Source organism: Crocodylus siamensis, chromosome 10 (genome assembly GCF_052110815.1).
Source record: "Crocodylus siamensis isolate JL-2025a chromosome 10, ASM5211081v1, whole genome shotgun sequence".
Taxonomy (NCBI): domain Eukaryota; kingdom Metazoa; phylum Chordata; order Crocodylia; family Crocodylidae; genus Crocodylus; species Crocodylus siamensis.
The window spans coordinates 2,541,907-2,556,760 of record NC_143404.1 but is presented as its reverse complement, the minus strand read 5'-3'; positions in this window follow the sequence as shown (position 1 = coordinate 2,556,760).

Here is a 14,854-nt window from a genome sequence, read left to right as displayed (position 1 = left end):
TTCCCTGAGCCTGAGGAAGGGGGTGTGCGCCTGAAAGCTTGCAGAAAAAGGTAATTTTTTTTGCAGTTTCCTAGTTGGTCTAATAAAAGATATCATCTCTGAACCATGAGTTTTAGAGTTTTGCATTTCTTTTTTGCAGAATAAGCAGTAATCTCTGCTCCCCATCTCTCTGGCCCTTGGGAAGCTGGCATGTCTATGGGCACCGGAACACGGGTCTATGAATAAACAGATGACGTCCGTGAGTTTCCAGCGTTGTCAAGCCAGCACTTTTGCAAGCACTGAATTCACGTGAGAGGCACTGTACAAAATATCCCAGCGCTGAAAATATACCAGCTCTGACTAAGCCCCTGTTTTGGAGGGGAAATGAAAGAGGGGGATGATTAACAAGCAGCATTGCTGAAAAAGGGACTGTGATCACTTCGTAGGATGTAGCTGCTCGGGCTTGGGCTTGCCAGGGTTTCCTGTCCTGCACCATGAGGCCGCTGTGAAGCAGCTAGCAGTGTCCCAGTATCTTTATAACCAGGGTGGACCTTGCCTGCTGGTTTCTGATCACAACCCTCCAGCAGCCAGAGGGGGAACGAACCCTGACGGAAATTTCATCTGGGGGGGGTTTAGACACCCATCACAGGCCAGATCCTGACCCCAGCGCCACCCCTGGCTGCTCGTTGGGGAATTGGAAGTCGGGGTCCGAATATTGGTGTGTAGCTTCCTCTTCCATGAAAGGAGGGGGGAAAAAAAGAGGAGAGAGAAAAAGTTGTCGTCGTTCTTCAGAGCGGCTGATAATTCTCCGTGCCTCACGCTGGCACGTCTTACTGCATCCCTCCCGCTCACCTTTTGCTCGGGGGTATGTTATGGAGAAGAGCTTCGTGGGGGAGGATGCTTAAGAAATGGCGATACGAGCGTCTTTTGGGTTCCTTTTACTCAAAACTGCTAAATGCTGGAAACGCCGCCGTCTCCTAGTGGTGCAATGACAGACGGGCTGCACCAGTGACCGGCTCCCCCCCAGCTGCGACCTGTGCTCAGCCTGAGCAAAATAACCTCGGGCACCTGCTCTGCACGCTGCTGCGAAACTGCTTCTTCCTCTTCCCATTTCCCCCAAGCACCAGTAGGCCAGGCTGCTGGTCCCATTGAAAAAGGAGGCTTGATTTCAATTGTCGTGGTTATCTTTCCTTTCCATGGTCCGCTTACCTCTTTCCCCAGCTAAAATAGATCGGGTGTTTGACGGAGGAAGCCCTCCGTAGCCAGTCCTTTTTGTGTACTAGCCTAATTGCCGATGCGGCAGCTCTGGGAGTAGTGTGTCTTAATTGCTCTTTAAGGAGCTTCAAGGAGCGCCGTTTTGTAAGGTTTAACCAAAGAAGATGTACTGTGGATTTTGATTTTAATCTGCTGTAATGGAGTGGTAGATTAAAAACAAATGCTATAGCGCCAAATCTTCAGCAGGGCTTTGTATTCGCCCCAAACCTCCCTGCACTGACATGGGGGTTTTACCCCATTCTGTACCCCTGAGTTTTCTGGGTACGATAGTCCTTTCACCGTGGGCAAGGACATTTTAGAGACTGGGTGATGGACTAGATACCCTCCCAGGCATTTTCTGGCTCTGATGTCACTAACTTGAGTCCATCTCCGATGTTACTAACTCCATTTAGGAATTAAACCTCTTTTTCAAATCGCGCCTCTCCAGAAACATCTGTTTCAGCTCTATTAAAGAAGCCCAGTGTCCATTATTTAACAGGTGTGACTTTAGTGTGGTGTTGATAGATACTCGGAAACCAGAGAGCAGATATTTCATGGGAAGTGTAGGCAAAAACTCTGATATTTCCCTGTAAGATTCATTGCAATTTCTTTCTTTTCAGAGGGCTGCTCCTTGCTCCATCAGTGGGATGGCAAATTGTCTCCTAATGGCAGCAATGAATTCACTAGACATGCACTTAAACCTTGACAATTACTGGCTTTTGCTATTTTTTTTAAGCCTCGAATCGTATTAATCACATAACAGAGGAAAAGCATACGACCTTTTCTGTATCAATCTTAGGAAGAGCCCGCAAGTGAAGAAGCCGTCTGCGGGCGGTTGAACCGAAAACGCCTGCGAAACATGACAGGTCCTGGAGGTGAAAACTAGAGCTCCTGAGTCGGGAACCGGAGCCTCAGACGGGGTGTCACCAGAGCGTCCTGTCCCACCCTGTGCTGAAGGGCACTCCTAGCTTTGATGAGATGGCTTTCCACCCACGTTCCCACGCTTGCTCCGAGGCCATCCCTTGCAAGCAGGGGGAGTTTCCAAGCAAAAAGCACGAGGCTTCTGCTTGTCTCTTTTCAAATCCTGCTTCCCAGCTCACCTGGCCCAGAGCACACATCTGGAGAAGACCGGCTGGTGGGGAGTGCAGTTTCCCCTGCTCGCGACTAGCAAAGTTTGTGCACAACTTAGCATCTTGCCCTTTCGCTCTGCCCCTAGCTGCTTGTGCATCTCATTCCCTGGGACGTGATTGAAGTTCCCTGTACCGGGATTGTCTTTTGTTTTCTTAATATGCTTGAACAGAAGCCGATGCAGCAGTGTCTGACCTCATCGGCTTTTAGGCACCCCAATGATACAAACCTTTACGAACAATGCACCTGCGGTGAATATTAGGTATGTACCGAAATACCTTGTTGAATTCTTTTGGACCAGGCAGCGTTTTTTTAGTGCTGGCTAATTTATTTATTTATTTATTAAAAAGACAAATCTCATAGTCTGCTTTTAAGAAAGGCAGCATGGTTTTTTGGACTCTTTTGGACTGATACATTTGACCTTTTTGGACTGGTGCAAATCTGACCTGATAAAAACATGTTGGCAGGGAGGAACTCTGCATGCTTGAAGCCAGCCGGCATGATTTAACAGGAGGGTGGTATCCGGCTCTCTTTCCACCCTCTTTCCCTTCACCCTTAAAAGCCCTGACTCTGTCCTGGGGCGGCGTAAGAAGGGGAGAGCCCCCTCGTTATACAGCAGTGTTTCAGACCTGGGTGGCAAGTGCATGGTGATAAAGATATGCCCAAGACTGGAGTGTCTGGTGCTTTATCTGTCTACTCCTGCCATTCGGAGAATTTCAGTCCCACCAGGCAATCATTTTGCATTAGGATGTGCTGGGGAGGCCTGGAGGATGAAGCAGAGCCGGATGAAAGCAACAAGCTGGGTGCAACACCGAATGGGAATAAATTCTGTAACTGAATGGGCAGTGAAATGTGGGGGATCCAGATATGGGCTTTATACTTTAAGCGTAGCTCTGTAACACGCTCTGGTTCTCACTTCCCATTAAACCAAGAGCCCCCTCTTCCCTGTCAAGTGGAAGTTCCTCTCGAATAAACTGAGTTTAACCAAAAGCCTGAAAGGGCTCCCACCAAACGTGTGTGCTTTCCATTTCACATGCTGATATGCCTATATACTGAGCATGGGAATTACAAAGGAGCAGGCGATGAGGAGGGAAACCGGAGATCACAAAACCACCAGGCAGGGGTCTTTAAACTGGCTCCCTTTCTGGGTTGGTGTTACTGTGCATCCCGGTCCTTCCATGTTACGGAAAATAAAAAAAGAAATTTGCTGGGCGTACTAGTTTGGAGAAACGCTAGCTTTGGGAAATCTGAGATAAACCGTGTCCCAGAAAATTGCTTCACAACTGTTGCTAGAGAGTGGTAGTATTTGTTTTATTTTGAGTCATCTAGCCCTTTTGACCACAGTGCCTGGCAGGTAGTTTCTTATAGGAGGAGGAAGCAACTTGAAGTCATGATTTTTTTTCTTCTTTTTTATGCAATCTAGATACAAAGACAGTACAGAGAGGCCTGGTTCGGTGAACGCAGTAGGAATCAAACAACAGAAGATAATTTCCCTTGTCACAGTCCATGTCTTTCCAGCCAGCATCCTACCTAAAAGCCCTTTGTCTTAGTCATATTGCAAATTGCTGCTCTGATTTGTCTCTGAGGCTTCCTTGCTGCCTTGTCTGTATGGTGCTGTGATAATACTGCCCCTTGTGTCATACGAGCACAGCTTCATCGAATAATACAAGCCCCCCTGTATTTGTAGTCAGGCCTCTGGAAAACCCATCAAACCAGTGGCTGGAAGGTGAGGGTAGAGAAATTCAGACTTGAATTAAGGAATGTGCTTTTAATGGAGGGGTAATTAAGTGTTGGGCCTCTCTTGCCAAAAGACCCGACCAGATCGGTTTCCTCTCTGAGGTGGGTGCAACACCGCGACGTTGGAGATCATCGTAGATGATTGGTGCGCTCCCATCACGCTCTAAAATCCATGCATCTCTGAAGGTCGAATCCCATGAATCTGTGTCCCTGAGCTCAGTGCCCTGTTTATTTTGGACCTTAGTGAAGGCTTGTAGGATGTGAGCCACAATCACCCGGCTCGGGGCAAACGTACTGTGGACCCACGGCTACACCTGCTCCCTGGTTTCTCCGTATGTGAGCAGAGGGGAGCGCACAGCCCCTTCTCCAGCTGGCGGTGACCCTTTAACCCACCATCCTTCCCCCCATGGAAGATTTTGAACATGCTTAGTAGGATGATATGAAGCTTTGCTTATTGAGCAGTCGATGATGGAGCCACCATTAGGCTTCTCTGGCTATAGATTCCCTTTCGGAGCCTGGGGGAGAATGGGAGACGTACTGCTCGTGGGCTATGTGCCGTTCAGAAACGTGCTTTGGTCCTTCATCCGTCAGCATCTCCTTTTGTTCTTCGCGTTTGATGGTTCACTGCTTCTAGATTTGTTTCTGCCTGACTCTTCGTTTTGGTTGTCCCATGGCGAATTGCTCGCTGTGTACAGCACCTCCAAGAGCATCTGCAAGGTGGGAGCATGGAGTGGAGGAGGAAGGAAATCAAAAGGGGTGAGCCTAAGAGAAAAAGAAAAGGAAAATAAATTGGAAGAGGAAGAGCTGCCATGTAGGAAGGTGCAGTGTTTGCATGGACGTGGGATAGGAACGGTGAACCATTTAGAGACTCCCACCACCACCGAAGCCAATGAAAACCTCCTGGGGTTGCAAGCCAGGAGGAACATAGAGGCAGATGTTTATGAGCAGAGAGAGCCCAGTGTGATGAGTCCCTGGTTATTTATTCCACTCCTTGCATTGCCAGGGCTGCCACGAGTCTCTGGGCCGTTGACCTTGTGGGTTGTAATATGTGTGCAGTTGGGTCTGGGGTGTATCAGCAGCCCTGCCGCATACTCCAGTCTTGTCAGCTACATGTGCCATCCTGGACCCTGTCTTTCCTGGCTTCACACAGATCCTCCACTGCCTTTTTGGGAGTGGCTGGGGGTGGTTGGTAGAGAATATGCTCTCTACACTGAAACACAGGCCATTAGCCCAACCAAGTCTTGTGAAAATGGTTAAACCCCAAAGATCTGCCATCTTGGCAAGTTTAACTTCTGAAGAGGAGTTCCTGGATTATTTTTTTGTTTTAGTTTTGAATGAATTATTGCTGTCCTGTCTCCCTGCCAGTAGCAACAGCCAAGGAGAGTCTGACAAACCCACATCTCAACACCCAGTTTGCAATTACGAATCAAGTGGTTGCAAAAGCCAATTGGGAACTCATTTCCTTTGATTGCTCTTGTTCATCCACTGGCAGCCAGCTTTGCAGAAGCAGACGTGCTTCTGTATTCGGATGCACCCTCTGCCTGAAGAAGGGTGTTTGTACCCTCAAACCTGCAAAGAAGAATTTTACCAACTCCCTTTAGCTGGTCTAATAAAAGATATCACATTTACCCAAAGGACCTTGCCTGGCTCTGTATTCGAACTGCAGCTTAAATTCTGCTCCAGGCTGCTTGGTTGGGTATGGCGGTATCGTAGTGTTCCCCGTGCTGATTCCGTCATGGAGGCTTCTGCATCTCTTTGCAATGTTGCAAAGTGGTACAGAGGCAAAGAGGTTGCATAGGCAGATCTTGCAGTCCAGGAGATGACTCTGGTGCTTCAAGCTTTCTTGGCCAAAGCGGTGGGTACTGGGATTGATACTATTTATACACAACTACACAATTCAGAAGACAAAGAGTTGACCACAAAGGCTTGTCCTCAAACTGACTGGTCCCACCAAGCTCACTTTCAAAAGCCTTTTCTCCCTAGCTTTCTTTGGAGAAAGGAATCATCCTTTCCTTTATCCAGAACTTTGCTTTCCTATTGCATCGTTTTCCTAGTAGTCAGTCATCCCCGGCAGGGCCTGATTCTTCTTCACTAAGCTGTCAGTCAGTGACTGACCCAGCTAGCTGCAGCCAAGCACCAGGTGGGCTTGTCTTCCTTAAAGCATAATTTTTACACATGTATTGCAGAAACTGATGGGGAAAAACTTCACAACTTAAAAAGCTGTTACATCCAAATACCTGAGCAACATGCTTAGCCAAGTTGATTTTATTGCCCATTCAAACTGAGTGACAGACTGCTGAAATGCTAATAATTCGGTGCCTTTTCATAGCAGCACAGTGCAGTGTCAAGGGCTGTTTTTCAATGCTATGTCAGTACGGTCTTCAAGTTTGTGTGCCTAGTTTTCTGGGAAGCTTTTTGTTTGTGCATTTATTTTTTGGGCACCTGGCTGTTTCTGCACATTCAAACACAGATGCAGATGTCCAAACTGTGTTTGCATGTGCATATTGGGATAGCTGGGCACTCAGCTGCAGTGCCTTTTTGTGCAAATAACAAGGCTGGACACCTGCCTCAGCATTTCTGCATATGAAGGATTGGAGATGACAAAATGTATCTGAGCAAAAGCCTTCAGTACTAGAAGTGAAGCTGGTATGGGTTTATGTGCAGGGGTAAGAGAGTCACTTGGAGATGACTCTTGACAGCTTGATCCTTTGCTGTAAGATTCACATCTAACACTTTGGGGTTTAACGTTCTGCTGGATACAGCGGATATATTGCCATCTGCACAAAAATATGGTATCCAGCTGAGGGGGATTAGCAAGACGAAAACCAGGAACAGAGGAAGCTTGACGTTTCCTTATTACAATGCAGGTCTTCGGGATCTGCGTGTTACTAGCTCTAGCTGGAGCTTCTCTTGCAGAATGAGACGCCTACCATGATCACCTGCCACCTGTTCACTTGCCACACTATTGAAACGTACTGCTTATTGGGATAAAGCCTCATCTGTATCTGAGATATGCCTGAATGCCACCTTTGCTCTTTTTTTTAATTTTTCCTGGCAGCAAGGTCCAAATTATGCCCAGCTGCCTGTAGTCTCTAGAGGTGTGTAAGGAGCCTTCAAGGATCAGTCTAACTGTGGAGGAGCATCCACGGATGATGGATATATGAACAGCTTCGCGATACCAGGGCAGTTGAAAGCAACTAGACATGGATCAAGCATCATGGCTTATGAGCCTGCCTTGTAGAAACATGGGTTTAGATGACAAGCATGGAGATGTATTTTGTATGAACCTAGCTTTGCAGAAGAGACCTGGAGAAGCAGAGTCTACAGGGCTCGCTTACACCTCTTCTATCCCAAGAACAAAAACTAAGGTGTAACTGAGGGCTGAGTTTGCCTTGCATCAATAAGCTCCAAGCTCGTAGTAGATGCATTTCTGTCTCCTAATAGGCACTTTGCAGTGATGGCCATGCACCAGATCACGTCTCACTTGCACTAGCAGAATCAAGGCGGTTGTGGTTGGTAATGTGGACAGGATAATGCACTTGGCTTCCCATCTCCTAAACATCCATGCTATTATGGGCAATTTTTCTGTAATACATCTTAATTGTGCAGTCTGCCTTGCGGATGATAAACGTTAAACCCCTCCAGTTACAGAGCGCGGAGCACTTCCTTGCCAGATTCCCATTTTTCCCTTGTGACTTATCTTCCTCTCTTCGGAGGTTGTGCTCAGTGACATATGCTGCTATCTTTGATCTCATTATTTATCCTGTTGGTTGACCTTGAAATGTCCTTTTTTTTAACTTTTTAAAAAAGTGGATTAGGGAGAAAGCTTTTTGGAGGGCTTAAAAGCCTGTATGCTGAAGATGATTTCTGCAACCCGATATGGATTACCATTGTTACTCGGTGTGAACGTGGCAGCTTTCCAGCTCCTCTGCCAGGAGTGATCTAAAAGCTTTTCTTTTATTGTGTCTTGGGGCTGGCTTTAAAAAGCCTTCAGAATCCTAATTCTTATCTCCAGTCAGTTGGCATCGAGAGGCCAGAGCTGTTGCATCTGATGTCTGATATCACCGATAACCTATAAATGATGCATTTGGGATCTCAGCTTGTGCATGTTCAATCACTGAGCTAATTGAGAACACGGAGCACTGTGGCTCATCGCATCCCTGTTATCTCTGTGATAGCTCACTCTTCAGGCTAGTTTCCAGGCTCATTGTTTAGGGCTTGGGATGCCCACTTCTTTCTGGAGTCCTGGCATCTGCCAAGCCAGATCCGGAGTGAGCAAGAGCAGCAGACTGGAAAGGCCAGTCTCTGGAGTCTTGTTATCTGCTGATGCACAGTAATAGCACAGTCTGCATGCTGCTCATGATTTTATTTAATAGAGTTTCCTAGTGTGTATTTTAGGATTCATTTAAAAATACATTGGCGATGAGCAGGGCAAGAAGATAAGATGAAGCCAAAACTCTCTTTTTAAAGCAGACCTCTAACTCTCTTTACCCATCCTGCAACTAGGCATTTAAGAGGGGTTTTCCACTACTTGCAATCATTTTAAACATTCCTCCCGAAAAAGGAATCCATGGGAGTTGGGTTGGGTTCGTTGCCCAATGGTGAAGCGAGATAACTGAAGAAATTAAACCCATTGAATTAACATTGGTTAGTGCAAAGCTACAGATATGACAAGGAACATAATATGTGGGAAATGTTGGCCGTGCTTACGTTACTGTTTCTTATTTTGGCCATTATTAAAAACCTGGCCTGCTTGAACCAGGTATATCTCTTCCTTATTTATAGCTTTTCAGCAGTGGCCATCACTGTAGCTTGGCAGCCCCTGGCTCTGCTGTGTGGAAGCATTAGGTGTTGGTTAGATATTAGGAACACTTTCTCACGAGGAGGGCTGTGAAGCACTGGGACAGGTTACCCAGACAGGTGGTGCAGTCTCCATCCCTGGAGGTTTTGAAGACCCAGGTAGACAAAGCCTTGGCTGGGATGATGTAGTTGGGGCTGGTCCTGCTTGGAGCAGGGGTTGGATTAGATGTGACCTCCTGAAGTCCCTTCAGCCCTCATTTTCTGTGACCCTTTGAACTGAGAAATGCATTGTCCTTGTCTAGGGTGTCTCAGGAGGTGTGCAGCAGAGATTGCACTATAACCTGGTTTTCTCGGGTCCCAGAACAGTGCTCTGTAGGAGACCACCCTTCCATCCATGGACAGGACTAGCACAAAAGCACAGTTCACTAATGTGCACTGGACTTCCAAGACCAGCATGCTGCAAACACATCGCTCCCCTGCAATCAGTAGGCGTGCTTAGCACGCCACAGGATCTGTCCATTGAAACTCTGTCTGTCTTTGAATGTTCTGCTCTGATTCCTTATGAGACTGTAGTTTGATTCCTGAGTATCTTCTACTGCCACGAGAAACTTGAGGAAAGACCAAAATGTGTTCAGCTATTTACCATCGTGTCCACCAAGCCTAGTAAAAAAAAGTCCTTGAAGATCAAAAGCAATGCATATATTGCAAACCAGCCACTCCAACCCCATGGACGTCTCCTATCCCAAATTCCCATGACAGCCCACGACACAGCTGCAGATACAGTTAAAATTAGGCCTTTTCCCCCCTATTCTTTCTTTTTCTTTCTCGTCCAGCACAGGGCTCAGGTCTTTGGCAAGACTCTCAAGAGCAGGATGCTGTTTGTTTTATGAGATTTGACAAAGTTCAGTCAGGAGTCAATAGTTTGCCAAAAGCTAAATGATAAATCTAGTAAGCTGCATGTCCTTTACTCCTTTTCTTTTTCTTTTTTGTTTTCTTCATTGGGATTTTGAGTTACTGACAGCAGAGCAAATGAGGTATGTCTGGTGAAGAATGAAGGTTTCAGTTACGTACATAGCTTTGCTCACTGTCTCAACTTAATCATGCATGACTTCCTGAATAATAGCAGGAGTACTGCAAAGCCATTGTGTCCTACATGCAAAATTTGCAGATCTTATTTTTTGCTCACTTGCTGAGAATTGTCTAGCTTGGGTTATAAATTTGAATTTCTGTGATGAGCAACAACGGTTCTTATTGCAGGGCATGCACTTGCTTAAAAAACATGAGGCTGGGACTAGCCAAAGGGAGAGAGGTGCCTATATTCTACAGGGAGTTTGGTGCCAAATCCCTTTAGTTGCCTTTAAGAAGCTCATCCCCCATGAACAAACAAAACAAGAAATCAAAGAACAAAAAAGATGATCTAAGATGGGTTAATGAATTCCCCAACTACCCCCCGGTTCCTCCTGCTCCGGGCCTCCCCAGGTCACTAGCACCCGTGTTCTAATCATAATGTAGTCTGTGTTCGATGGATTAAAAACTATCTACCTGACGAGTCTCCAAAAATGAATTGCAGGTGTGGAATTACCATCCTATGTGGCTGTTCCAAATGGGAGCCTGCAGTGATCTGGAAAACTGGAGCCCCTCCAGAGGACCTGAAAGACCCTTGTGTTGTGCCAGCATCCCCCCTGGGAGAAACAGGATGTTCCAGGTAAGTGGCGGTACACCGCTTATTTAGGCACAGTGATGACAAAGCTGATACGGGATTCAGCTGATAAAGGATTAAAGAGTAGTATCAATTCTGCACTTATCCAGCATGGTTTTATGGAAACTAGATCTTGTCAAACCAACCTGATTTCATTATTGGATGAGATTACAAGTTTGGTTGGTAAAGTTAATTGTGTGGATGCAACATGTTTAGACTTTTTAAGGTGTTTGACTTAATGCTGAATGGCATTTTGATTTACAATTAGCACTATTCAATAGCAATGGAGCATACGCTAAATGGATTAAGAAGTAGGTAAATGATAGATTTCAACAAGTAATTGTCAATGGAAAATCAACCCTGAATGGGGAGTTATCTTCTGGTGGTGTTCAGGGAGCCCACTGCTTTTCACTGTTTTCATCAAAGAACTGGAAGAAAACATGAAATCACAGCTGATAAAATTTGCAGACTGTATAAAGATTGGAGTGGCAAATGACACTGTGGATCTGGATCCTTCCTTAAACTGACCCTGTCAAACCACGTGCCTTTGAGACCACCAAAGGCATAGTCCCATGCCAAGAAACAAGGAACGCGGGCCATATTTTGCGGTGCCAAAAGGGCATAATGAAATATTTTGCAGTACGGTGATTTCACTTCTGTATACAGCATTTGTGAGAGCGGTTTTGAAGTGCTCCTTGAAGAAGGTTAGATAATCAAAGAACGTGCAGGAAAAGAGTAACCAAAAAGCCTGAGGGGCTGGAAAAAATATGTGGCAGTGTGGGACTTACTCAGCTGGTTTCGCTGATGGAACAGAGATGTCCGGGGCTACCTTTATGAGGGCAAATGTACCAGGCGTGGGATGGGCTTTCTGATTTAGTGGTGAAAAGTGTAGCAGGAACCAGCACATGGAAACTGAATCCCAGCACACACAAATTAGAAATATGGAATAGAAAAAAAAAAAAAAAGGACCAGGGAAGGTGACTAATCATTGGAGCCAACAGCCCACGGGAAGTGATGGAGTCTCTACCTCTGGATGTCTTCAGGTCAAGAGACGATGCCTTTCTGGACAACACCCTAGCTGAACGCAGTTGTTAGGTTTCATACAGGGGTAGCTGGTGATCTGTAATAGCCTGTGAAGTCAGGCTAGATGATCTGTCAGTCTCTTCAGGCCTAAAACTCTATGAGACTACAGTTATATTAGCCCTCATCTTTATTAACCAAGAAAACCCCCCAGCCAAACCAAACAAAACCCCTGTTTTTGAGCAGAAGCCTCCCCTCCCCTACACACGCATGTTGTTAGCTCCCTTGCACGACAGTTGTTATTCATACATTTTTAATGTTTTAATCTGGAAAACTCATTGACATTTTGTTTTGAAACACACGGTGCTGTGCAGCAATGAAGTTCTTTTGTTCCTGTAGCGGCACCATCTGGGGTCCGTGCAGCGGGGGAAAGATAAGAGTCGGCCTGGGGGTGTTCTTCCAGCACCAGCTCCGGACCGTGTCTCGGAGATTTTTACGGGGTCACGTGGCTTGCACAAGATGAAGGCCAGCAGGTCCTGTCTTGCGCGGGCGCATTTCTTTAGGCTGCAATCTCTTGGGAGCAAGGGGAATGGGCTGCAGGTAAATGCCTGATCTCCAGGAACTGCGTCGAGGATCCCCTGTGCATACCTCTGTAGCTGGGGAGAGGTAAAGGGAATGTCTCACTCCTCCCTCCATCCCTTCCATGAACCTCAAAGAGAATCCGGCGAAGAATTTCAACACTCGCCTCGCCCTGTGCAGGCTACGGATAGGAGTGCTGCTCGTGAGCTGCGTGTTCAGGAATAGCCTGATCGAAAACCATAAAGCACAAGCTGAGCAGAGGGAAAACATTTAGGAAACAAGCGGGCTGCAGCATCAGGTAGCTTAAAGGGACGAAGGACAAGAAATCATTACAAATATGAAAAAGACCAGGAAGCAGTTCCTAATGAGGAGCATCCAGTGGATTTCTCATGGGGATAGGACCACATATTGCTTATATTCTGCTTCAGCCCTGTTTTGAAGGCTGATGTGGTGCCTTATCCTCAGACTAGGAGCACCTCTTTCTCCACACGGCTCAGAAATGAATTGCTTGAGCTGGAGAATCAGAAACTGCCATTTCCCTGCTCCAAAAATCTCCTTAACACCTGTCCAGTTTGCATTAGCCATCATCTTAGGGCTCAAGCTCACTGTCTGGTGCACCCTGAGGTAGGTCCTGGTTTGCAGAGGCTCCCAACTCGTAGCCTCTTCTGGTGGTTTCTTGTGCCCATACATAGCCGTTGCAGATATGTGCTGCCTGCTGGGTAGGGCTGGAGTCAGTTTGGAGTACAAAAACCGTCAAACTGGAGTGCAGAAACCATCAAATCGGTGGCCACGGCATCGCAGGAATTCAGTCACTGCAATTATGGGTGGCAGGCAGCACACACTCCAGGTCCATTGTGTAGAAATGGAGGTGGGGGGGAGCTGTGCAGGGGAGCTCTTAAATTCTAAAGTGAGACTATAATTAGCTGTAATGGTACCCAGCGTAACTTCTCTGCTATAATTCTCAGCAGGGAAACAATTATATTGCGGCAGTATAACCAGACAGACACGCTGTAAATACAAAACATCCTTTGGAAATATATGCTTCATATTCTAAATACATCTAGAATCAAGGCAAACAATGCCTTGCTAATCGGCATGCAAGGCAGAGGTGCTGTTTTATTTATTTATTTCTATCATCCCTGCTCTCCTCTCAGACCGATATGAAGCTGCCGCCTTGGATGATATGTTAATGGAGGGCAATGCTGCGCTGGCCCTCGTGGTGCCTCGGCATGGCTGGGTCCATGCAAGGGGATGCTCCTAGGAGCAGACTGAACTCAACCCCTCTGAAGCAAAGGGCAAGCTTGAGTTGCTGCAAGCCAGCTCTGCCCAGGCCATGGCCATCTTGCACACCTCTCTGGAGCAGAGCTCCATGCACCGTAAATGTGGGTCTTGCCAGCATATCTCCACTTGTTATTTAAACTGTACAAGGTTTAGGGTCTACCCTGTTGCTGGCATGATATGCTGCTGCACCCGGGACAAGCAGAGGTGCTCCAGCTGAAGCCCTGGCGGTATGAATGAGGGGCAGGTTTTCTGGGACAGCTCCTGAGCTCTGGAGTTGGCTGCCCTTTTTGGCCTGTAATAGCCGATGACCTTTGGGGCATGTTTCTTCGCTTCCTTTTCCCTGGGCATTTGAATACGGGGGTGCTGTCACTCGAGTAGGGGATGTGTGGTCAGTAACTTTATGATATTACCCTTGAGACATGCTAAACTATGTCACGTGTGCCCAGGATGCATTGCATATCTATTTATCTATCTAGACAATACTTTTAGTATCTCCATAAATCTAAACATGTGCATGGGATCTAGTGCAGGCATGGGGCTGTGAGCTGCTGGAAGGGGCATTTCTCCTTGAGTTGACCCCCTTCCCTAGCCTTGCAGCTTGGGGAGGGGTGATTTAGGAAGGTATGGACTGCCAAATTTTCTTAGATCGTGCTCATGTGGAAAATGAACTGCATCTGGCTAGCTGGCACTGCCACACAGCGACTTGAGGGCACCACTGCTAAGTGCAGCCAGTTGACCATGGAAACACGGCTTCCGTTTCTCTCCTCTCTGCTCTAGGTCCACGGCTGAAGAGGGACAAACCCAGTTGTGGAAAAGTCGCTTTATAGTCTGGAAGTCAAGGAGGTTCTATAAAAATGTTTCTGAAAATCAGTGAAATGGGACTGGGAAACGAGACGATTTCAATAGGGGTGTTTTGAACCATTCATTATTTTTCCAGAGGGGTGGGAGTCTCTCTTAAATTCTGGAGAATGGTTCAGAAAAAGAAGCAGAGAGGCTTTCATTTCCTATTGAATGCTATAAGTCTTTTCCACAGGGTGATTTTGAGCAGGCCTGTATGGGTCAGCCTAAAATGGCAGGGGTCCAAACACACTAATGCATGGTTTAGGCTTGAGACTGGCTGTAGCATCTCCTATCAGTCCTCTTCTCATTGAAGCCAATGGGAGTTTTACTATTGATTTCAACAGGAACAGCACATAGGCCCTAGGGTTTCAGGGCATCAAGGTGAGTTAAGATAAAAGCTATGAGAACAAACATGTTGTAGGCAAAGAGGGTGGTAGCACAATGGGGGCCGGAGCAGATAATTTGGTGGACCCTTTGGACAACGGGTTGTCTGCAAATGGAAGGAGCTGGGGCCTCTTCCAGTGCTGTGCTCCAAGC